This window comes from Astyanax mexicanus, chromosome 2 (genome assembly GCF_023375975.1).
Source record: "Astyanax mexicanus isolate ESR-SI-001 chromosome 2, AstMex3_surface, whole genome shotgun sequence".
Lineage (NCBI taxonomy): Eukaryota > Metazoa > Chordata > Actinopteri > Characiformes > Acestrorhamphidae > Astyanax > Astyanax mexicanus.
In genome coordinates this window covers 12,257,020-12,283,335 of record NC_064409.1, presented here as the reverse complement: position 1 = coordinate 12,283,335, position 26,316 = coordinate 12,257,020, and the positions used below count along the sequence as shown (strand labels likewise).

Here is a 26,316-nt window from a genome sequence, read left to right as displayed (position 1 = left end):
AAAAAAAAATAGACTAACTTTCATTCAAAGTTGAAGATTCTTTTCTTCTACTTTAAAGTCACTATTTTAGAGCTATATTTTTTTGCTTGACAGTAACAATATGCATTTATCTCTAATAATGCACAATTGACCACATGAAGACAAAATGAAGTACATTTTCAGACAAAGATTTATCAGACAGTAATTTGTGTCTGTGTTGTCTTTAAATAGCTTGTGTGGCAGACATTCCTTAGTGGATAACAATAGGAATAGCTGCATGCATTTTATCTGACTAGGGTGCTGAAAAAGTGGTCTCTTTATTGAGGGCCTGGAAAACCTCTAGAGCTTATCAAGTCACTGAGTCAGAGTGCTCCGGGTCAGTGGAATTTATGGGCAGGAGACTAACACAGGGCGATAAGGGTCAAATGATGTCATTCAAACACAATGAATTATCAGCCGCAAGCATATGTTAAGCTAATGGAGTGCTCACCACAGAGTAATACAAGTCAAGAAGCATCCAGTTGGTCATATATTTTATGCTATACTTGAGTTTCTTTAGTTGTTTCTTGTTCTTACTGAGTTCTTACTTCACATTGCAGATATATCAACTGATCGAGTGCCTGCTGATCAAGTGAAAAAGGAGCTCATGAGGAAGGCCAGGCCAATACACAGTATTTTACAATGCTGTTCACTTCCCTGCTTCACTATGTGTTAAGCAGTGTTAAGCACTGCAATAACTATATTACTCCCTTTCATGTAATGGTCAAGGAGGTCATTTTAAAGGACTTGGAACTACTCCCTGTTCAAAAATAAACACTGTCTAAGACTGAAAAAACAGCTTGAACCGCATATCTTTTTTTAAACGCAGCATTGGCTTCAAATAAACCAGTTCAAAGTATCTTTTATTTAACCAAGCAGCTGCAACTGTGCTAGAGGCGTCCCTAAGAGAAAACACCTCCTCTGCTCCTTACATTACAGCCAGCTCTGCTGTTTAGCTGTTACCAGCCTCAGATAGGACCTTTATGCCCCTATCTGCTAACAGGAGACTGAATCCCAAAAGAGGGATCACATGGAGCGGTGCAACATCTGGGAGACACCTGCAAAATGCACACGACCTGAGAGTCACTGCACCGCACGAGAGAAGAGACAGTAAGATGAGCAAAGACGTCAGACTGAGTGAAAGAGACAGTGAGATAATAGAGATCTGAAAGGGTACATCACAGCCTCCACATGTTTGTGCTCTCATTCTCTCTCTGCCTCCATCCATTCATGATAAATGCCAGGAAATTGCAGCTCTTCAGTTTAGAATTCAATGTGGTCTAAAGTTTAGGTATATTATATGCAAGGCCACACTGTTATACAGTTACACAGTTCAACTGTGATCTAAACATGTGATCTGTGATCTAACTGTGATCTAATCCAAAGAATTAATAGACCTATTATCCACTGGGGACATGTGGCATCCAGTGGAACATAAAACACTGACCTGGTATATAGAAAAATATATTTCACTAAATTTATTAAAATAAATAAATAAAAACACACCTTAACAATAGAACACCAACAAAGCCCTCAGTTTGCCTAGTCTTAATAACAATACTGAACATTTGTGGTCAGATCAGAACAGAACAGCTTGTGAATGTACGATGACTTAGAAGTGAACTTAAAAGTGCTCTGCAGGAAGCTGTATGTTAAAAAGTGTAACTTTGTATTTAGAAACGTCTGTCCATGTCATAATTATAATTCATTATTATTAATGGTTTGTTTATTGTAATTTAAAGTAGTTGTTTACGTTTAAAATTTAAATTTCAGAGGTTTGTAATCTATTTTATTTAGAGCTCAGGGGTGCCCAGACAATGTATTTTATGTTCAAAATAATTTATCTGGCCAATTAATGTGTTTGCTAATAAAAACACAATAAAACATTAGAATGAAAGTTAATTGTTTAAAATTAAATTGCTTGTATCTAATAAGATAATTTGAAAAACAATAATTTACAAATCCACCAGCAGCACAGCTGATTTAATATAGTCATTAATCAAACAAGGTAAAAGCACAAATAATACTGGGCTGCCTTAAGGAGAACTCTGAAAATGGTTAAGTAAACACACTGACGTATAAAATAATTACTTATTGCATTAATGTTATCTGTCCTCCTGTAATTTTAACATCAACTCCAGATCCAAATTTTCATCAATTGACAAATTTACAATAAACCAAACTGTTTTTTTGATCTGTGTGGCTTTAATTTCTGTCATGCAGATTTAGTGTTGAGGTCTGATTTTCATCATCTTCCAGTCCTTCCACCACAAGAACATGTTTCAAACATGAGGCACAGTATCCTAGATGTTGCCATTAACATTTTTATGATAATGTCTAATTGTGCATTACTTTATTTTACTGTTTGTGGTTTTTCTCCTCTTTCTTCTCACCTGTATCATCCTGTCAAGAATAAGACTCTCCTTTCATCTTCAAAATTCTGTGGGAAGTCTGTGAAAGATAGATCGACTGTTAGAAAGCTTGTGCATAATTTAGGCAAAGATCCAAGACATTTCACTCACAAACAGCTTACTATTAAAAATAAAAGGAAACGAGTGTATGGGATCGAGGAAACGATCCCATGTTTTACAAATGAATTGACAGACCTTTTAACATTTGCATAGTAACAGAGCTGAAATTTTTTTGACTCCAAAGACATCTTTGACTCTAAAGACACAACATTAGACGATATGGCAAGTGAGTAAATGTTGTATTTATAATTTTACACTATAACTTTACAAATATTTCTTACTTGGAATTAGAAATTGCATGGCATTGTGGGAACTGCAGTGGTTAAGGTGTATTCCTATGCTCCACTTGCAAGACCACTTTAGTCTTTTGGGTTTGTGTGTGTGGAAGCACATGCTTATGTTTTACTTTCTACAGACTGCAATAATAACCACTAGATGGAACAAACTGTAACAACTGTCTGTACGAAGACATTTCCTCTGCAACCATTGAGAAATATGGAATTGTTTCCGCAGTGTTCCTTGTTTATCTGTCTGATAATGAATGAAACATGACCTTTACGAAGTAAACTTCTACAAATGGAGGGCACTGGATATTCTGTATGTTTTTATACAGCAGCACTGTTCTTCATTTGATCTGCTTAAGTGGTAAAACATGGTCAACTTGGATTGTAGAACAGAGCCAGAAGGAGAGAACTCTGGACAAGGGCTCCTCACTGTAGCCTAAAAAATAGATGTTTTCTTGGCAGCGTGAAAAAACTGCAAGTTCAGCCAAAATAGACAATAAAGCAGTATAGGGAGCTAAAACACATGCCAGATTGCAGAGGGGAGATTCAGAGCTGGGGCCCAGGCTTTCCCCCCCCCTCTCTAAAAAAGATCCACCATGGAAAGAAAAGCCTTCTCCCTGTCCTCAGATGAACTTGAACATGAGCTTCCTGTTAGACCCTGGGAGGAAACACCCAGCACAGCAAACTCACACTCACAGAGGAAGGCCTTCACTGCTGAATTCTTCACTGCCTGCAAAATTAGGTCAAGCACTTAAGAGCTCCTTGCTCTGAAACAAGTTTGCTCTCTCTCTCTCTTTCTCTCTTGCTCAAACAAACAAACGCATGCGCACATCCACATGCACACACGCACACACACAAAATCCCCTGCACACACACAAACACAATATGTGATGTGATGTCTTTACGTGTCATGGGTAAACCGCAGCTCAGAGACAAGGGGGAATGTGTGTCACGCCGGTTGTCCTCTGTTGCACTCTGGATCTGAGCGGCTTATTCACAGTTCCCTGTCCTGTAATGCCCTGTAATGCCCACGGCTGCTGTCTCACACACACACACACACACAATCCCGGCAGCATGGACGCATTCCTCCTATGGCCACGGGCCTCCTCACGCACACATCTGCGCACCTCTTCAGTGCCAGTCACAGCCAGGACACAGAGTGCAAGTCCTGGATAGAACCCAAACCTTACTGCCATTACAGGCCACTCTTCCAATATACTGGTCACACTGAAGCCAGTGAACACACATATTTAAGTTCAGAGGGGTGAAATATGCCAACTTCATTTTATTTTCTGTGCTGCTCTGGTTATTTTAGACAGGCAACTTAAAGCTAACCGCATTTTTAAGAGTTCAGCTGAGGTTCTGGAGGATCTTTGCCCCTAGAGGTTCATACTAGGACAGAATTAATGGGACATCTGCTCATTCATTGTTTCTTCTGAAATCAAGAGTATTAGAAAATATTTTTTTTCTTCTGTTGAAGTAATTGTCTATATTTTCTAGGAAGAGTTTTCTATTAGATTTTGGAGAAATGCTAAAAGGATTTGACAGCATTAAAATACAATTCAGTGTTAGTGAGGACAAGATGTTGGATGATCACCTTCCCAAATATTCCCTTTTCCCAACTCCAACTAATTCCAAAAGCATTCAAATGTGCAACACAGTTCTCTGCCACACAGTTTCACCACTACCCTGTCCCATACAGTTATAAAGGCCAATATAAAGGCCATAGGCAGACAGCCTGAGTCAACACTGCCACATCATATAAAGACACAAAATTGAAATCATCAAATTACAGCACTTCAGCCAGGTCATGTTGACACATTACATACTTGGCCTCTTTCTTTGAACTGGCAAGGTTTAAAAAAATTGGAACAGGAAAGAGTGAGACTGAGAGCAAAAAAGCAGGAGAGCAACATAGAGAAAGTTAGAGAGAAAAGAAGCACAGCAATACTACACCGGCCAATTTTCTGTCATCTGCCGCAGCAGCAGAGAGTTTGGGGAGACATTCCTGTGGGATTGACAGTTTGGCATGGTCAGAGCTCAAGCAGCCAGTCATGGAAAGACACTTCCAGTGCACACACAGCACAAATTCAGCCAGCTGTACTGCATGCTAGTTGGTCTAGGACGCTATGCTACGTATCGGCCTGCCCTGAAATCCTGACACAGGTTACTCAGCTCAGAGCCACACCGCGGTTGAGATATTGTCATAGGCAGGAGATGTAAACTGAAAGCTATTTTTGGCAAGCACAGCTGAGCACTGAGTGACAACATTAAAAGCTTGTTGAAACCAAAAGCCAAAAAAAAAATAAAGCTGACTGATGATATCTTGCTCTTAATCTTTCTTAAAGCTGTTTCGTAATTCAAATGCTGTTGTCAGCATTTTCAGAGGACATTACCTTGGTTTGGAGCGTAAAGGAATGGAAAAGTTGCCCTCAAATTAGAAGCTTCCTCATAGTCTGTGTGAGGCCTTAAGCACTGTGTCTTAAAGATACTCAGCTATAGGTTTGTATTTCTGGTTTGCTGCATTATTGGCTCCCTTTTAGTCACAAGGCTTGCCACTTAGCTTGTCACAGCACAGGAATAGGAAGCAACACTAAGTATCACGGTAAACACCACAGAAAATGATAGACCTTTTCTTTAGAAACAACAAGCAGTTTCGCTTTAAGTCTTTGTTCCTTTCTTACTTTTTTGAAGTATTCTTTTTAATATTTACTTTCGGTATATACTCTTCATTGGTGGAAAGCCCCACTTTTCTAGGTCAAATTATACTATTAGATGACTGAAAACTGTTTTATATTTTCTCTGTCAGACAAAAAAAAATCTTTAAAAAAAAAGAAATAACTTTTAACTTTTAATGGGTGTCAATGTAAACAACATTCAATTCCAAGTAATTTTACAGAATTTCTATTGGTCATGCAATTGAAACATTGACATAAAGTTAAGATAATTTTTTGTAAAAACTAAAAAACACAAAAATAGAAGTACAAGTTTTTACATTGGAGCAAATTTTTATCCTAAACCCTACTCCCACTAGAATTCGTCTCACTTGTGACGTTTGTCTGTCGGTTCAGCCTTGCTCGTAGTCCCACATACTAAAATCATATAGCTTGTGGTTCTGGCCTTTTTCATTTTATTGTAAGCAGTTGGTTTAAACATAAAAAGAGAAAAATAAAATTCAAAATGCTTACTTTAGGTGGCAATGCTTTGCAGCAGACATTTTATAACACAATAATGTGTTGTTCATGTGACTGAATATGCTGAAAATATTTTGAATTTGTTTCTTACTGATTATTTAGTTGTTTTCATGATGTTAATTATGCATGGCAATTATTGCATGACATTATCATTTTATACAGACAATTTATTAATTAGAAATAATTTTTCACATGTATATGTTGCCCCATATGTTGCCCGCCTTTCTAAACTGGTTACCTGCCTGCTCCTGTGAATGACGTTTCGGGTCATAATGTAAAAAGGCACATGGGTCCTGAGGAAACACTGACCTTAATTTTAAATACCTTTTTGGTGCGATATGAAACCCTTTTGCCAAATATGTAAATACAGTACCCCTAGAGGTTCAACGAAAACTATGTAGTAAAAGTAAATGAATATTACATGGGCCCTAAATTACTGCTTAACATCTTAAGAAATTGTAGGCATGTTGTTTGATTTTTAATCTTGAGACTTTATTATACTGTAACTCCTATATACAGTGAAGCTAACATCATGTCAAAGTAGTTATAAGAAACAAATTAAATGAGATCACATACAAGATTTTTGGGTTTAATGGGATAAACATTTTAATGCATTTAATCTTTGAGCGCTTAGGTGAGGACATATACTATTCTTGACTTGGCATCCACCTGATAATAAAAGTTTTTGACCAAAAAAACTTGAACAAAAAAAAAATAGTTTAACTGGAACACTAAAAACCCCAAGGTCATTTAGATAAAAGTTTCTTTTCATCTTGTTTCTTTAATCGTGATCCTTTGTTGCTTGAAGAACATTGCAAAAAACATTTGCTGGGGTAACATACACTCTGCTTTAATACAGAATTCCTGTAATGTTTAAAAAATACACACTTCAACTCATCCTTTTATATTCTCTCTCCTGATGTCTCTCTCTGTCTCAGTCCTGGGTTATTGGCCTCCAAAAGCACCATGACACATACACACACAAATCTTTGGTGCATGCGGCCAAGGTCTTGAGAGAGAGTCCAGTGACACCTGAGAGGCTGACAAAAAAATCCAAATGCACTCTGCAGATGCCTTAAGATCTATCAACTTCTGATGAAGCAGATGCTCTCTTGTAAAAGTAGGTTGAGAATAATTTGTATTCCTCTTGAAAATAAGTAGGCGTATTTAGCCGACCAGTAAAAAGCAGAGCAAAAAAGCAGACAGTGTGCTAATACCACACCACATCTCCCGAGATTTTAATTATCATGTGTAAATGTGTTTTGATTATCTAAGGGTCCCATTTTAAAAGAGGCCAAACTTGCAAACTGCATCACCATACAATTTTAGCTGAACAATGAAATTGTATATAAAGTATTCAACTGTAAACAAATAATATATTTATTCTTAAGAGCAAACAGAATTTGCCCTGGGATCTATTATTACTTGCATATGGTCACAAATTAAAGACATTACATGTCTGTGCCATTGTAAAACTTGGCAAGAACATGATATAATCTTTATTTTTATTTTTGTATCAGCTTTTCAGCCTGGTTGTTTAATAAAGTAATCATCCAGCATGGTGTATTTGATCTTTAATTGATTTAATACAGTTTAAACTCACTCACCTTCACGGAGAGGTGAAGGACATCTAATACGAGCAAACTATTCTCACAAACGCTGAATCTGAACTGCAATCAAAAGTATATGTTTTGAAATTTAATAAAAACTTACCTGATTGAAAAGCTGTTTGAAAGAACCCAGGTGAATCAGGGACTGTGTGAACAAGTTTTCGCCATTTTAAGCACCACTGTAAGACACACACACACGCATGCGCATACAGACACACACACACCAACACATATACACACAATTTAAAAAATGATATCTGTTCTCATTAGCTATAAAACTATACTTACTTTACTTAAATAATGCTGGCTTGTTCCCAGAATTATAATTATTGTGGGTAATGCTACCCTTACTAATAATATACACAAAAAGGGGGACTAAGACTAACTTGAAGCTTTTTCTAATACATCTTACTTCAGACTCTCCACTGTCCATGATTCTTAATCAGCAAGCTAGTCTCATTTCGGACAACAAAAATGGACTAAAACACATCTACTCCCAATATCTAGCTTCTTAACACAGAGATATATGACTAGACACGATTAATTTACAATGCATTCAGGCCTAATTACAGGGTAAAAGAAATGTACAGGCTGTATGGCTTGTAATAAAATACTGTGGCAGCCTGTTGCCTGCCTGGACTATTGAATGTCTGAGAGAGAAGAGCATAATTTCTGCAGCAACAGATCCTTTCCATAAGCATTGTAATGAAATGCACATTAAGTCGACACTAAATTATCTACTCATTCATATAAGTAGGGATGGCCCTTTAATGCCTTTTCTAGTCAGAGTACAGAAAAAAACAGTCATGAGTCAATATTATCATTATTAGCACTGAAGAAAAAGAGGCCAAGAGAACATGACCTTTCCCTCAGCAACAGTGCAGATGTGCTGATGTGTCACCACCCTCTTTCTTTTTCAGTCCTAATAAAATGTAAGTTATTTTAATTCAAATAGATATACAACAGAACAGAAAGAGTGACAGTGGTTAAAGTATTAGACTGGTCAGGCTATGAAGTCAGGAGAAGGGTTTATTTCACATTTCATGCATGAAAATAATCTGCAAAACAGTTTAGCTAGCAAGCTAGGTTAATATTTAGACCATGAGGACATATTTATAATGTTATAACGCATGGACATTGAAAAGCAGTTTTTCAGACAGGGTTTAAGCTTAGTCGTTTTCTATAAGTGGAATTATTTAAACTGCTGTATTGTCCAAGACTAGGCGTAATCTCTGTCTGGGAAACTGCTCCTTAAAATCTATGCGTTATAACCTAACAATTGCAAGATTAGCTAGTTTAGCTAACCTAGTTAAAGTTAAATATGTTCTCTTGGATTTTGCAGTTAGATAGCTAACAGCTAGTTAATAACTGGGGACTAAAACATGCTTTAGTCTGTTAGCTAACAAATTGTGAGGAAACCACCTGGAAAAAATTGTGTTAACGCTAGATAATAAGATAAATCTTTAACAGCTAGCAACTTACTTGGTGGTGTGTTGCGCTTCGTTGTTTATGGTGGTTTATTTAGCAGCTACAGCCGTGCCCGAGTCCGTGTGTGAGATACAAAATCAGCTACAAACGTAAGAAAAAGTGGCTAGCCTCGGTGTTAACGGCTTTAAGTTAGCTCACAGTGTTCTAGTTCAAGTTCAAGTACGTCCCCCAGTCCACAGGCGGTGGAAAAGATGTCATTCTTCACGGTGAATTGAATTCCCGTCCCCCGGTTACTTTTGTAAAGCAGCAGCAGCAGCAGCGCCAGGGCAAAGCCGAAGCGAGACCGAGGAGAGGCGGCTAGTCGGCGGCTAGCTAACCGTCGTTTCCCCGCCGCTGCGACTGGTTTCGGTACCGTCCACGAAAATGTCGTCTTTTAAGCTCTGTGCTCTAAGCACCGAAAAAGCCTCCATTTCCAGTTTTTCTGTACCCGAGAGGCAGCTTCTCTCGCTCAGAGCCGGAGTGACAGCGCCGCGCCGTTTTAGTGAACTAGATCACACAAGTTCAAATGAGGTGAACTGAGGGATTCACAGCGACCGTTACACAAGAGTCCCAGACCGCAGGCAGAGCCTACCTTTCCGTTTTAATGGCTTTAACTTCTGCAAAAGATTACAGCAGGCTGGATAAGATATGACGGAGCTTTGCCCTGCGGCCAACGAGTTTCTTCTGCACGCCGTCCCTGAGATTACACTTCTCCTCCGCGTCGAAATAATAGGCTAACCCGGGGACGTTAACAGTTCGTCGCCATTTGATGTGCCTTCAAACTGACAAAAAAAGGAGAGGGGGAGCCCAAACCGAGAGAGGCAGTAAAGAAACCTAACTACGTTACGTTAACGAAAGAAGACCACAGCAAACAAAGAGAAGCCTCCTAAACAGAAAGATTACGGCCAATTTAACAGCCTTTTTTCGCTCCTACGAAGTTTAGTTTAAGTTTAAGCAGCTACACTCCGCTGGTTAGCAGGCTGGCGATAGATACGTGTTGCCTTAATAATGTGGACTAAACAAAAAAATCACTAACTAGCTCAATACTAGCATATTAACTAACTACAAAAACAACAAAATAAATATTAAATAATATTCTTTTTAAACACGATATATTATTTTAAATATAAAATAACACGTCATTACAGGCAGAGAAAATAGAAAAAAACTAAGTCAAAGTGAAATAAATAGCTAACCTATTTAACTATATCTTTTAATGTTCATTAAGTAAAAACACCCTTAAACAACCTTTACTTAACACTGACTAATAGGTGAAATAATGACATTGACTCAAGGTTCATTTAAAGGCTTTGAACGGTTGGAGATTTTCTACACTTACAATGCTTTTAAACAAAATGTGCTCCAGTAAAAAAAATATTTAAGTATGATATTAATTATTCTATTTTTTACATTTAAAAGTCCCTTTTTACACGCCTTTTCTACAAGAACACAGTACGAGCCAACAACAATAATATAATAGAAACAATATATACATATTTAGCTAATGTAAGTAAAGTTTAATACAAACAATAAACTACATAAAAACTGTGCTGAATAAATACAATTCTGACGTCGGAGATCAACGCTGTTTCAATGCACCCAAGTGCAATAACTTTAACTTGTGCTAGTCTTTTTAGTTAATTATTTTGATTCAGATTTAAATATTTTAGTGTGACAAATGCTGCTAGCTATGTAACTAGTTAACTAAATGCATAATACAGGGTAGTAATGTTATAGTAAACTGTACTAAAATGCTAATAATTAAAAAAAAACTCCACAGAAAACCTCTGCTTTATGTCATGTGTGCTGACCTCATCTGTCCCCACTCTCGGCAGCAATTATCTGAGTCATCCAAATGAAGCTAAAGCTTGCTGGTGAGGCCAGCTAGTGCTTTACGTATTCCCCCTCCAATATTAACCTACCCTGGGGAACCGGTGGGGCTTTTATTCGCTGCCAGAAAACGACGGCATTGCTGTTGTTCCTGTTGCGAGGGAGCTTAGTAGCTGGTAGGCCCCGTTTATTTTACAGTGTGTGCAATCAGATGTTTAGTATATCCTAACAAAGCTAATTTTACTCAAGTTAATTCATGCATTATTTATACTGTATTTCAGAGGTACGAAGTTGAGCCGACCGATTGCGCCACGTCCTGAAGTTTAACTTTCGGCCTGCTGGATTTTGGGCCTGTATTGCTTTTAAAAATCACACGTGGTGCAAGTGGGTCTCCAAGGCTAAATCAAATGTGCATAATTTCTTGCAAACAATGCGAGTGCAACAAGTGACTGCTCTGCAGGTAATAGCTTGGAGACCTTGTTAAATTTATGATAATTATTTTTTTGATTAAACAAAAGCAGTGTGCTACAGTGTGTGCCTCATTTATGGAAGCACAGTTTTAAGCAGTAGTTATAAATGTAGTTTAAAAATACACATTCATACACAAAATGAGTATAGTGTAGTATTCATAAAAATGATTAAAACAATCTTTAAAAAAGTTATGGAAGATTACCAGATAATAAAAGAAAGAAAACAATAAAACAACATTTTTTATTTAAATATATATATATATATATAAAATGTTTAAAATAATAATAAAAAAATATATATATATACTTTTGTATTTTTGTAATTATTCCTGTCTATATGTTTTCCTACAAAACACTCATGACATGGGATCAAAAGAGTAGAAAGTATATAAAGTCTATACATAATCTGTAAGTATCTAAATATAAATACTGAAATTTGTATAAGCTAATGAATTCTAACACACGTGCACACATATTTTTTGATTATGTGCTTACTTTTAAAGCTTCACATATAATTACACACAACACACACACACACACACTGCTGATGACCGTGTGAAAGTATTAGATTTAGTTTGGAACTACTGCTCTTATTAATGCTTTATTCTTTAGTCCCTCAGGCTGTTGGGAAATATCCTCTTTAAGAGGAATACGTCCCATAGCCCCCACGCATCTACATACAGACAGCTGTAATCAGATTATAGATCTCTTATCGTGTCCTACTCTCTCTGTCTGTCTGTGTGTGTGTGTGTGTGTGTGTGTGTATGTATGTGTGTGTGTGCGCCCTACAAAGTGGCAGTGTCAGGATCAATGGAGTTGAGAGCACAGGGATTACAGAAAGGGTTATCAAGTTCATATATAACCCAACGGTCATGACAGCCTGAAGTGCAACATGAATCATACTTAACTCCACTATTACCCCAATGATGCAAAAAAAGAAAAAGAGAGAAAAATGAACAGTTCTGAAAAAAAAATGGGGCCCTAATTTGTACCATTTAAAAAATAAAACTTTTTAATGAATTATACAAAAAAATATATCTAATAATTATTACCCATTATTTCCAGACAACTTATTGACATTAAATGATCAACTCTTAATAATCGGCTCAATCTATCAGCACTTCATAAATATTTAATAGCCCAGAACATCTCAATCCATAGAAAGCCAGCAACTAACAAATTGCATCCCTCTCTTGACGTGTGTCAATCACTTGCAGAAGTGTCTTGGGGAGGGCCCTGGTGTCAAGCAGTCTGGCCTGCAGTGCTTGAAGGCCGTCCTTTGTCTTTAACTAATCACAGATTCAGACACAACATCACTTGCATATTAAACAACCCCCAGCGGTGCAGACAAACAGACGTCGACTGAGGAGAAGTGGTAAAAGCACTCCGCAAACTTATTCCATTTCCTCCTGACGTCCCGAAACGGCGCCAGGGTCACTGATGAAGCCAGGAGATGGAATTATGTTTAAAGCTACATTAGTACTGAAACTTTCTCGACACCTCAACCCTGCAGAGTGGAAGCTCGAAGGGATGGTTGGTGATTTGGTGATGGGGATGTCGGTAGTGGCTGTGGTGGTGTGGTCAGGAGGGTGGGGGTCTGCAGTAGGGCCAGGGCCGTGCTAATTTGCAATCAGACACTCTCTTTGAGTTCTCCTTCTATGCCCCTAGACAGTGTAAATGGCAGCTGAGACAAAGCTCCCATTCTCTGTATGAGGGCCCTCTTAGTTTTATTTCAGGCCAGTGCTCTCAGACAGGGCATTCTGGGAAAGCCGGGAGATGGCAGTGGCAAAGGGGGTGGGACTCAGAGAGAAGGAGAGAGTGAGAGAAAGAGTGGGAGGGAAAGAGAGAGAGAGATTTCATAGCAAGAGACAACTGCCAAGGGCCTTGCCGCAATGCCACACCCAAAGACTTAATAAATTCTAATAATCTTGATTTATAGATAAATAATTGCTGGTACTTTCTGGTATTTCAGTTGCAGTTGAACTAGGGCTCACATGGTATATACATCATCAATGCCACTTATTGGTATTATATTTGTATTTTGCTGAAACTTATAATAAAATGTAAAAAATCATGCTGAAACTGCGAATTGTCAACATTCAGTCAACCCCATATTGTGCTCTAAAAAAGTAAAACACTTAAATATAATTTGATGAAAAGTTATTATTTGTACATTTCTCTGGATAAAACAATTATTTTGACATGGTTGTCTTTTTTACTTTGAAAAAAGCAAAAACATGCAGACTGAAAACATCTCATAAATATGAATTGAGGTGGCATTTAAAAACTAATCTTTACTTAACCTTAACCTGAACGTACCCTGCACCATAACCTAAACCTAAACTTACCCTGCACCTGAATTTACTCTACACCTTAACCTAAACTTGAACTTATTCTACACCTTTACCTACAACTGAACTTACCCTACACCTTATAACCTACATCTGAACTTACCTTCACCTAAGCCTGAATTTACTCTACACCTTAACCTAAACCTGAACTTTTACTATACACCTTATAACCTAAACATGAACCTACCCTACACCTGAATTTACTCTACATTTTAACCTAAACCTGAACTTACTATACACCTTACAACCTAAACCTGAACTTACTATACACCTTATAACCTAAACCTGAACTTACCCTTTATGTAAACTTGAATTTACTCTACACCTTAACCTAAACCTGAACCTAAAACTTAACCTAAACCTGAACTTATTCAACAACGTAACCTAAACCTGAACTCATCCTATACCTTAACCTAAACCTGAACTAATCCTACACTTTAACCTAAACCGAAAGTCATCCTACACTTTAACCTAAACCTGAACTTATTTAACAACGTAACCTAAACCTGAACTCATCCTACACTTTAACCTAAACCTGAACTTACTTCACACCTCAACCTAAACCTGAATTTACCCTACATATTAAACTTAAATCGGAATTTACCCTACACTTTAACCTAAACTTCAACCTGACCTTAACCTACTAGACCTAAACAACAGTAAATCCATAGTAACAGGTGAAATTCTTACCATTTCTGATTGAGTTTCCATCCAGTAATTATTTTTTCGAAGCTCCATGAAGGCAGCATGTTAGCTGTTTCTAGCTTCTTTGACTACATGGCAGACAGGTTGCATGTATTTGGCAAAACTGTGCCCCCAGTGGAAAGGAGCTGTAGTGTGAACAGTAAATCATGTACAAAATAGCTTGAAAATATAGTGCAAATGTTACACATCTTTGGGGTACATTTTAGACATATTTTCATTGTAGTTAATTTTATTCAATTTACTGGTTCAAATCATGTCAAAAACTATAAAAGTGGAGATGATATGTAAGGCTATGTATTTATATTGCATGAGTTAATGCATTAATTAATCCAAACACAGCTCAAATGTAAATGTTATTTAAAATTGAACTAACTATGTGATTACTTATGTAATGCATTTAAACAGTATAGCAAATTTACATTATTATTCTTAGGCCTTTTAAAGTTCATGTTTGCTCCTACAATGCCAACTCCATGTAGACCAAAATTAGGCCACTGTATCATTTGCATTCTGTATTAGTGCTGTGTTGTCTATATTAATATAGTGAGAAAACAATAATGAAATTTTAGTGCACCAACTCACAGCTGGCACAATCAGTAAAGCTTGCCATGTGCCAGAAACACACACCATTCTTATAAAAGATGTTATGAATAAAAGTCAATGCTATGTCAACAGCATTAATTCAAGTAGATAGTGTTGATGAAATCATAATTTCCAAGTTTCGAGTGTTCCACAAGCTGTTTAACCCTGATTCTCTTGCCATAACCAAAGCACATGACTTCACTTTTCACTTTGACTTTTCACTTTGACATTTGAGATATCAGTGAATTGCTGTCAGGATATGGAAAATAATACCACGTATCATAACATCACATATACAGTCTTAATTATCTCTGAAGCATTTATCTCTTTGAGTGTGTCAATCAAGATTTCAAAACAAAATAAAGTCCTGATCGTTTTTTCCAATAAAATTAATAAACCTTTGATGTGACTGGGTCATGCACACTGAAACTGTGTCAACTTTAAACAGAATATAAACATTACATCGCGCTAATCACAGCAGGTCTCAGATTTTGAACCACATTTACAACTCTCAGATGTCTCGGCCTAATGGTGCAAAGTCAAGCAACATGGAGGATATCGTGGCCAACAGCTGCAAATAAAATAGCATCTAGGGTATGCACCGGGGTTTTGTGCAAGTCGCATATCTTTGTACAAAGTCATTCTAGTCCTTTACACCTGAATGGCTAGAAAGGCACTATTCATGCAAGGTCACTCTGCATATTGTTTTTTTTATTGTGTTCATTGCAGGGGGGTAGATCTCTTACCCTGTGTTACTTTACTTTATACAGTAAAGTTATATTGGTACAGACAATGCACATTAATACATATTGCTTTAAATGTACTACTTTAAACACCTTGGGAATCGTGCTAAGCAGGAGTGAGCAATCATAAAAGCAAATAAGTGCATGTCACAATACATTTTATGTGATAAAAAATATGTGATTCAAAAAAGGTGACATAGCTCATACAATTCAGTCCCAAGTCCATGGGAAAATTAAACAGCAATTAATTTACATATATCAGTCTTAAGAACATAGCTACTTGTAACCAAAAGGAAATGCTGTATAATTATTGTGTAAAACTAAATTGTGTTATAAACATTGTTTAATACAAAAAACATTGCTTTGCAAATAAAAAGAAAAAAAAAACAAGAAAATGTGAGATATAGGCTATTTAAATTACCTCAAAATGACCTTACAAATCTTTAATATATCTGCAGTTCATTCAAATATAAGCTGCTCATGTTTAAAATACAAACTAAGGTGTCCAAGGTAAGAGGAATCCATTGATGAATAATTTAGGGTCAGTGATTATATGCACAATTGTCCATGTACTTTTCTGCCGACATCAATACTGATACAAAAATATTTATATTAATTTATATATATTTTACTACAACCCTGCTAGCCTAGTGTAACTTAAATATTCTGTTAATCAAAAGTGCAATACACTTAAATATCAGTATAAAACATCAGTCGAAAACTGTATTACTGATCACTGCTAAAGCATGAGTAGACATCACTGAGCTGTTTATTTGAGTATTACTGAGCTTAGCATTAATGTACTGAACATTTGTATATTTATATTGTATATTTATTATATGAATTTAATAAATTAAATAGTAGCTAATTTTTGCAAGATTTAATAATTGTGATTTGTTTATAAGGAACTTGGACTAACACAGTTTAGTGCATTTTCAGTGCTGTATAATTCGTTAGTCTTCACTTGGTCTGTCTCAGTTAAGCTTCCATGTGGGGAACTCAGCAGGCACTTAAAGGGCCTGTATCCTCTGTTTTCTTGTATTTCTTTTTTGCATTGAGCTTCTCTAATAATGTGCAGTTACATACAATCTTTATTTTCTCTTTGTCCTAGGTTGTTTTATGTTTCTTTTTCTGCATTGATATATGTAAATGAGGTCTATTCTGATTGGCTGCCCTGTTTTGGGGCTAATTAAAAATCCATCCAAGCCTATACACTCCTTATGACCTAAACATTAATACAAGAAGCTTGTGTTAAAATTAATCATGTATTTAAAGGTTTTGTTTTTGGTGACATTACAAACATGTTGATTAAAAAATGGTTAATTGTTCATATTTAAGTAATGTTAATGCATCTATATTGCAATAAAGAATGTTGTGTTAAAACTGCTTTTCCTATATTTTAATACACATTGTTTACAGCATCTATTTCTGAATGATGTTCATTACAGGGCATATTATACATACATTGACAAAATGATTGGTCACCTTGTGTTGATCGAGTGAAGAAATGTATGATAACATAACATGTTTGGCACATCATCCAGCTCTACATAGCCTACATGCATGGACTGTATGTTGTAATGTTGTATGCAAGTCAAAATAATTTTAAAATGAACTTTTCATAGTATGGGCCTTTATAATTTTAAGGAAATTAAGTTTTTCGTGCACATGGTTTAAGATACCTGTTCACTATAGGGTAAACTAAAACATCACAGTTTCTCACAGTAAGCCAGGCCTCACACACACACACTTAAGGCAGTATGACATGTCCAGCAGCACCAGAACATTTCTCGACAAGTTCATTCCACTTCTCCACTCTGTGAGAAAGACATTGTGAGAAAGGACGAGGAATGTGTTGCTGTGTAGGCCGCTAGAGGTAAAGGCGCCAGTAAGCAAAAATGTATCTTAATGGTACAATTGGCAGCGTATGCGCACGCACACGTATACACACCCACATACACACGGCTTTTATGGTGTGACTGAGAGCATTTTGACCTCTGTGCGACCCAGTCGAGAGAGCCTAGGCCTGGCAGTGAGGAGCACAATTACTGTATATGATGCCCCCCCACTCCGACTCTGCGCGATCACAAACAGTCATTGTCGCTGCATACCGCAAGAACAATTGACTTCTTATGCCACTGACAGAGTCAGGGGACAGAGGCAGAAAGTTTAGCATTGCAGTCGCACAATCAAATCACAAACTCTGGGCTCGGCGAGCCTGTCATCAGGAGAGGCCGGCCTTTGTGTAGCCGGCCAGGCCGAGTCCAGCGTAGTAAAAGCTGTCTTTTTTGGCTGGAGATAATGGCAACTCAGCAAAAACATAAACTCCAGGTTGACACAGAGGTAACGGCTTACTCTCTGTAGCTCTCGTTACTGAGCCTGATTTTATAGTACTGTTCTGGAAATACAGCTGTTATGGTGATTTTTAAAGGACTGTACATTCCTGAGCCACAAAATAATATCACCATAAGTTAACTACTAAGAAAATTATGTATTTTATTTTATATGCGAATCATCACTACTGGGCAAAAAGGAGAGCCAATTTTTTACTGTTGGAAACATTTATTTGCAGTTATTTTCTTTAAAAAAAAAAAAGCTATTGTATTTGAGATGCATTTATTAATACAGAAATTTAAGTCAAAGCACCGTTTCGTTAGCATTTAAGATTATGTAAAAAAGAAAATACATGATGAACAGACATCTTATAAACTTATTCCTAAATACTTTACTTTCCTTAAATTATATTGAAAGTGAAGAATGTATTGTTGCCTTTATATGTAACATAACCTTTATGGTGATAGGACATTTTGGTCCAATGATGACCAAAGAATCTTTTGATAGTAATCATACCGGTCAGTTTTAGTTAACCCCTTATACAGCAAGGGCATACAGCACCACATTTTATATACTTACCAATGTCATAATTACACAACTTGTTTCACTGATTTCCATTGTAGTTGTTGAATAATTTAATGTAGTTTCTAAATAAGAGTATAACAAGTACCTGAAAGTATCAAAGAAGTTAAGTTTAATGTACAGTTCTTTACTATAACAACTACTTAAATCACATATGAGTCTCACTTTATTTTTTATTTAAGTAATTACTGTAGTGATTCATAAAATTAAGTTCTTGTATTGGTATAAACTACAATATCCTGAATGTAAGTGTGCAGGCCGGTGCCTTACTCTCATAATTACACAATTACAGTAATTTTGCAGTAATTACTAAACAGTACACTATAAGATGGATAATAATGGATAATTGAATTAAGGAAGAATTAAATATAATGGTTAAGTGGTCGAATTATGTTATTGGTTTACAGTATACTGTCAGTATATACAGTACTGGGATTTTTTTTTAACTCCAGTCAAAAGAGATTGTTTGTCATACGTTAAGTTATATACATATGTAAATTATACATTTTTCAAAATATATTTCTGAGATATTCTGAAAAATTAAGCCATATTATAAGGTAGACCTCGTATAGCATAAGAACTGCACCCATTAACCTAGAATTTAACTGAAATCTTTCACCTTTGGCAGAGAGAGAATCAAGCTGCACTCTTGCTTCAGATCTGAATCATTCACAGCTGTCCTTCCAGTGTGAGAATACCTCTAGAGTTCTGAATAAAAAGATATGTTTGAGATTTATTTTAATGGTGAGAAACAGAAAATGCTCCAACATGTACAACTAAACTTTGGATGTGTTAAATATCTCTCTGTAGACAGTGTAGTAAAACAGTAGGTGCATCCCAAAGCATAAGCTGCAGGTCCTCAGTGAACTGTCTTATGAAGATTTCATCTTTGGACAGTCGTAGCTTGTTGGTCGAACAAATAAAAAGAGTGGCGACATCACTACAAAGGGTCCAAACCCACATATGCCTCACATGAGTTATTTTACATGAATTTACTTACATTTTGAAACTCTGCTCCATGGGCTTTGTTTGTCTTATTCTGTAGTGCTGTTTTACTTTTTTTTAACTGTAGTAACTGTAGGCCTGAAAGGATGCATGCTCAGAAACACTATGAACGTCAGCTGCATTTCTTGCCTGTACCTAATATTATATATAGTTGTTGAGACTTCTGTGTATTTTTTTTATAAATATTGTCCTTCTTTTCTGGAACTAAAAAAATATTGCCCTTAATGACTGTTTTGACTGGCAATTATAAAATAGAAAAGTAGTAAAATAGAGAGTGCTCTCTGACTCTTGTACAGTACCGTCCACAGTCTAAGTCCAAGTCAAGCTTGTGCAAGGTAGTTTAATTTATGAAATTGAAAATTTCATGTATACATATTTTTTTTTCTATAGAGGACCGTTTAACTAACCTTGAAATTTGAAAATAGGCATACAAGTTTCTACACATGAATATAGACCTGTTTAACTTATCATTGTTGGAATGCAAAAAACTTTTTTCCTGTTTTCCCCTTTTTTGACACAATGTGAATTTGGCAGTAGTTGTTTTATGTTGTGTCTAAATCCATGTTGAATGGATAATTTTGCACTGACTTCCATTAAAAACAAAGAAGTTTTTTCTGTCTCCTTTAAAGTTGTGATTTCGCAGATACAACAATTTAGTTTGACAGCGAGGAGAGGATATATTAAATAAACTACTATTTAAAAAACTATAAAAATGACTGTATAACTTCTGTAATTAGGAATTGAGGAATTGAAATGTTTTCACACACACAGGCCCTTTGTACATCAGTTACCACATCATTTCTACCAGTTACTGCATAATAAGGCTCGAGCTGAATATCAGAATAACATGGCTGAAGGGGTTAAAGTGAGAACGCAGAGCACTCTGCAGGCCGGGGGGTTGAGGGGGGCACAGGGCAGTGTGGGAGTCACTCCTCTTTTCCTCCTTCCACTCCCTGCCCTCAGTCAACCCTTCTCCCTCGCTCCCCTCTGCCAAGAGGAACTCTGCACAGAGCCACTGTCCTCCCTCATCTCCCTCTCTCCCGCCCTGCACCTCCCCACCCCTCCTCTGGCATGACATCATCGCACATCTGTTGTCCCAACAGGGCGTCCGTCACATGGGCAACATAATGACAAACTTCTCTTTTTCACCTCGTCTCTCGTTCACTCCACACCCCGCTTTTGTGTGTGTCTCTGCAAAGCCTGGGACCGGGCCTTCACTTCTGCTCTTTATCCTGAACGCTCTGAGAGGAGCAGTTGCACTTTATAGCTGCTGATAGATAAAAAAAATCCAACTAATTAATCACTTTTGCTGTGATTAATCATTATCAATCACTTTTTTTATTCTTAAAACTAAAACTTTTGAAAATTTGAAAATTTTTATATTAAAATGTTTGTTAAACTGTATCTTTTTAACTGTAAACATAGATTGTCCTTTCTGAACCATATTTAAGTATCAGTTAAATTTCAAAATATTTAACCACATTGTAAAAAAAGGTTCAAATTGTATTGTTATTCAGCTTTCACTCCATTTACTGGAACAGTTACTGAGGCACACCAGTTTAATTTACTGGTAGAAGCATCAAAAACGTGCTGCTCAAACAAAAAACTTCCACGGGGGATTAGGGCAAGTAGGAGAAGAAAACATGGTAAACGTATGCTTCACAGAAGCAGCAGCGATGTGTGTGTGTGTGTGTGTAAGAGAGAGAAAGAGAGTGAGAGAGAGAGAGAGAGAGAGAGAGAGAGAGAGAGAGAGAGAGAGAGCGAGAGGGGAACACAGAGTGGAGGCAGGTGTAAGGTGTATTTTAGATTTTAATATAAATGGAAATACAAATAGGGTAAAATAAAAAAATGAATAATAATAATAATAATATGCATTAAAAAGGTCCCATGTTACTGACATGCGTTGACATGCTAAAAGCTAACAGCACTTTTACTTTTTTACATTTGTCATGAGAGATGTGCAAGCAGGAAACATTTCAGGAATGATGTGCTTTGGACAGATGAATCCAAAGTTCGACTATTTGGGCACAGTAACAGAAGACATGTTTAAAGCAAACCAGACTAAGCATTTGAGCACAATTACCTGTACCTACTGTGAAGCATGGGGGTGGTCATGCTGTGGTTTGTGGATGCTTTGCTGCAGCAGCCTGGTGAGGTCTCCATCATCCACTCATCCTTCACTCATCTAATCATTCTTCAATGTATCAGGGGCTGCTTAAGGAAATTTTGAGAACTTCCATACAAACACTGAAGATTCACACTGCTGAAAGAATTCTGCAAGGAGAAGTGGGAAACACTTTCTTCTAGTCAAGGTCGATCAAGACTGGTAGATGGATGCCTAACTGGGGTTATTTCAGCCAAATGGAGAAAAATGGCTATTAGGGCAAAGGGGGGTTCTACCAATTTCCTCAAAAAATATTTAATTTTATTCTTTACATTAAACTAATGTTTAGATTTTTTTTTTATTTCCATCTCTCAATACTGTTCAAATAAAGCACAACTATTAATTTGAATAAATGTGTTCAGAAACAAAGGTACAAATACTTTTTTTTCTTGAATATACATTTACACTTGTGCTGTATAACAAAGTAAGTGTTGTGCTGTATATTTGTATATGTAAGAAATATTAATTCATCCTCATAGTTTACCTGCGTAGTCCATCTGCACACAATAGGCCTGACAAAAGCAGGGCCTTACTAAGTCTGTGGCTTTAGTACTGTTTGTGAAAGGTGCCTGGTTCTGGTGTTCTGGTGAAGAAAAAAAAAGAAAAAGAAAGCTTTTTTAAACACTTATCTTTTAATAAACATTAGCATTTTCTCTTTAAAATAACAGTTAAAAAAATAATGTTGATGCTCTACTGATATACAGCTCTGGAAAAATATGAGACCACTTAAAAATGATGAGTTATTCTGATTTTACCTGATTGAAAACCTCTGAAATATAATCAAGAGGAAGATGGATGATCACAGCCAATTAAATCAAGCTGAACTGCTTGAATTTTTTCACCAGGAGTGGCATAAAGTTATCCAAAAGCAGTGTGTAAGACTGGTGGATGCATGAAAACTATGATTAAAAAACAGGGTTATTCCACCAAATATTGATTTCTTAACTCTTAAAACTTTATGAATATGAACTTGATTTCTTTGCATTATTGGAGACTCGGAAGCTCAGAATCGTTTTTTTATTTCAGCCATTTCTCATTTTCTGCAAATAAATGCTCTAAGTGACAAACATTTTATTTGGAATTTAGGAGAAATGTTGGCTGTAGTTTATAGAATAAAACAGCAATGTTATTTTTACTTTAAAATATACTCATAAATAGCAAAATCAGAGAATCTGGCCTCTTTTTTTCCAGAGATGCCTTATATTATTAATATTATTTATGATTATTATATTATTATATTATATATATATATATATATATATATATATATATATATATATATATATATATATATATATATATATATAAAATTTACTTTTTTTGTTTGTTTTCTGCAGGTGTAAAGCGTGCGTTTGTGTGTGTGTGTGTGTGTTTAAATAGTGCCGGGGTCTGGGTCAGCTCCAGCTCTCTGACCAGCACTTTTGTACAAGATGGCGGGAGAAGCGTGACAGCGCGCGGATGGGCGGTGCAGCAGAGCCCCCGTGTGGCCTGAGAATGGAATTACAACTGCCTGAGGGAAAGGGGCGTGGCCATAGGTGAGGACATGAATATGCAAATATTGAGAGGTCTCCGGGTTCACTGTGGGTGGGTGAAGGTTTGGTCCCATCACGAGCCGCCCAGGCACAGGCAGGAGGTGTGTGTGTGTGTGTGTGTGTGTGTGTGTGTGTGTGTGTGTGTGTGTGTGTGTGTGTGTGTGTGTGTGTGTGTGTGTGTGTAATGATGTCAGTGGCACTGTCTCCCTCTACTGGGCTGAATCAAATCGTCCCATATCAGAAACACCTGTTTGTGCTCAGTTTATTTGAAGGGCACCAAAGATGATCAGCAATCTGTATAGTTTACCAGGGTCATTAGCATATAACCCTGTACAATTTGTCCCCCAAAACTCTCTTAAAATGTATACAACTCATTAAACTACTTAGAAATCATTTTTATTCTTTGTACTTTTTAGTTCCTGTCATTTATGCAACTGGATGCTCAATTTTAGCAGAAATTTTCATTTGATGAAAACGCTGTTGATCTAGAATTGCAGATGTGTTGAATTGTTTATGATGGCATTGATCTGTTTCAAAGATACATTTTGATTTACTAAAATTATTTTAATTACTTTGATATTTTTCTACGACAGTTGGACAGCTTAAGCTTTACCTCATCAAAGGTTACTTATTTAAAGTGGCAGTGTTATCCCAGGATGACTGGGTGGACAGGGGACTTTTGGACACGTTTAAATATATTAAATTATGTTAAAAATTGCTAAATTACTATTTGAAATGCCTAAATTATAATTTAAAATCTTTAAAAGTTTAAAACATGGCAAAAAAAAAAACACCCCCACATCAAAGAAAACTATACAAAATGTACAAAAAATCCTTTATATTTGTTAATATTGTGTACATTCTGAGTAAATCCTTAAAAATGTATTGTTACACAGTGGACACTGTGGACACAAAAGGCACTGTACACTGATATTGACCCACCACACCCCTGCATACAGTCGTTACACACAGCACTTTCTTCATGAAGTTATGCAAATGTGAGTCAGACAAGTCCAGTTTGTTAACTGTTTACCTAGATCTCAGAAAGGCCTTATGAGCAAACTTTCACTAAGGATTTTATCCAGATGTACACACAATTCAGCATATTAATACTCCTAGCTGTTGATATTTCTACTATTATTACTACAACAACAACTGCTGCTTCTGATAATATTACTTCTTATATTTCTACTAGTATTTAAGATACTGCCATTACTGCAGCTAGTGCTTTTACCACTATTTCCCACAAATGCTCTAATTTCAAGTCATCTTACTTTCACATAAGAATACAAACAACTTGAAGGGCTGAAATCCTGATGCACTGTAGGTCAGGTTAAACTGGACAGACATCCCACCACTACAAACGAAGCTATTATCAACTGCTATTTCCACACAGCTACACACACAGCCATTTCTAAATCCATCAGAATGAAGAATATGCTGGATTAAATGGCCGACTGTGCTTAAGTGTACTGCACACTGGGCGTAAAGAGGTGTCCTCTGGGCATAAAGTGGATCCGTGTGCATGTGGGAGTGCACAGCATTCATTTACTCAGCACATCAGAGAGCAAAGGAGGGGCAGGAGATTTTCACTCAATCAGTGGCTCTTTCAGGATGTTAAAGCACTGTAACTGCCTGCATTCCCCCCAGATATCCCAGATGTTTCTGGCCCTTTGTTTGCGCGCCGGTGCCCTCGCATCTGTTTCATGCGAGCTTGAGAGCGATAATTTAAAAAACTCCAATATTCTGGGACGAATTATGAAGAGTCATGATTTACACAGATGTTTTTGCTCAACACATAGCAGAGGAGGAAAAAAAGACATGTTCTGCATGTCTGCTCCTCCTTTGATCCTCATCTGTTCGTCACAAAGCTGCAAGACGCTACGGAGACAGTAACCAGTCTGAGAGGAGGGTACAGTAAACATGGTCGCAATTTTCTTTTGTCGGCGCTTGGGATTTAGCTGTGAAGTTCACGTAATAAGATTTGATGGGGGAATAACAGGCCTGGCAGGGCCTTGGCCGAGGGCTCTCCAGGGTGACGGGTCATTGATAAAATTTGACGAGACGCTGAGATGTTTCTCCCGACCGGAGAGAAAAATTGACTTATTTTCCTCTTTTCCTCTACAGTCCTGAAGAACTGAAAAGAAACAGACACCATTTGTATAAGCTTCCAAACAGTGAAAGCACAGCTAAAGTGCAGTTTTGGCTTTGAGACCTGTGGTCAGATACACTAACAAAGGCAATTGATGGGATTTTCTTCTCTCTGTAAAGATCTTCCTTCCAGAGATTTCTCTTGGCCACGGTGTTTTATAGAGCCGAGGACCTGCAGGCACCTTCTGGCCTACAGGCCTTCTGGCTAAGAACACCAGCACTGAGTATAATTGGCAAGAGCATCCTGATGTCAAATAGGATTTAAACTGTAAGCCCTCCATAACAGAATTAAGGAAATGATAAGGTCCCTCTATAATGTAATTAAGACACTGATGAGAGTACCTGAATGCGTGTGAGGGAAGATGCAAGGAGCCCGGCCTCTTTAGCTGCCGCAGTGGAAGTAGAAAAGCCAATGAGCTCCATTAGCTGCAGTCTATATATGTTTAGCAGTGAGTTAGCGTGTATTAGAAACATCCACTAAAGACACACTAGAGACCTCCACGGTGCACTTTGATCTCAGCGTTAGAGAGCAAGAGAGAGACTCATAAACGTCTCTAGCCTTTGAAGCTTTATGATATTACATAGGGCCACCTCCGCCTACAATCCCCCACCATGGCCTCTCCACTTCAGGGCAAACAAGGCGGTGTTTGCAAAGAGCATCTTTAAAAAAGAGATGTTAAACGTGACATATTTAAAAGGGATGTTAACTTTGATTCTTCAACCTTCAACCCGCTTTGAAAATGGAATGTTCTCACTCTGAAGCCCGAGGGACGTGAAGGTGAGAGATACATTATAATGTCCAAAAGTTTGTGGACACCAGCTT

General features: G+C 37.0%; 1 long non-coding RNA gene across 1 annotated transcript in view; it reads right to left on the bottom strand.

Annotated features, from left to right (window-relative positions):
• LOC103028258 (uncharacterized) overlaps positions 1 to 10,052 on the bottom strand; it is a 33,313-nt gene extending 23,261 nt beyond the window's left edge. Inside the window, exons 1-3 of the long non-coding RNA XR_452999.4 lie at positions 9,060 to 10,052; positions 7,681 to 7,756; positions 2,412 to 2,469 (exon numbers count right to left, since the gene is read on the bottom strand). This is a non-coding gene — a long non-coding RNA (uncharacterized LOC103028258). The remainder of the gene's footprint in view (positions 1 to 2,411; positions 2,470 to 7,680; positions 7,757 to 9,059) is intronic.
• Between the last annotated feature and the right edge of the window lie 16,264 nt (positions 10,053 to 26,316).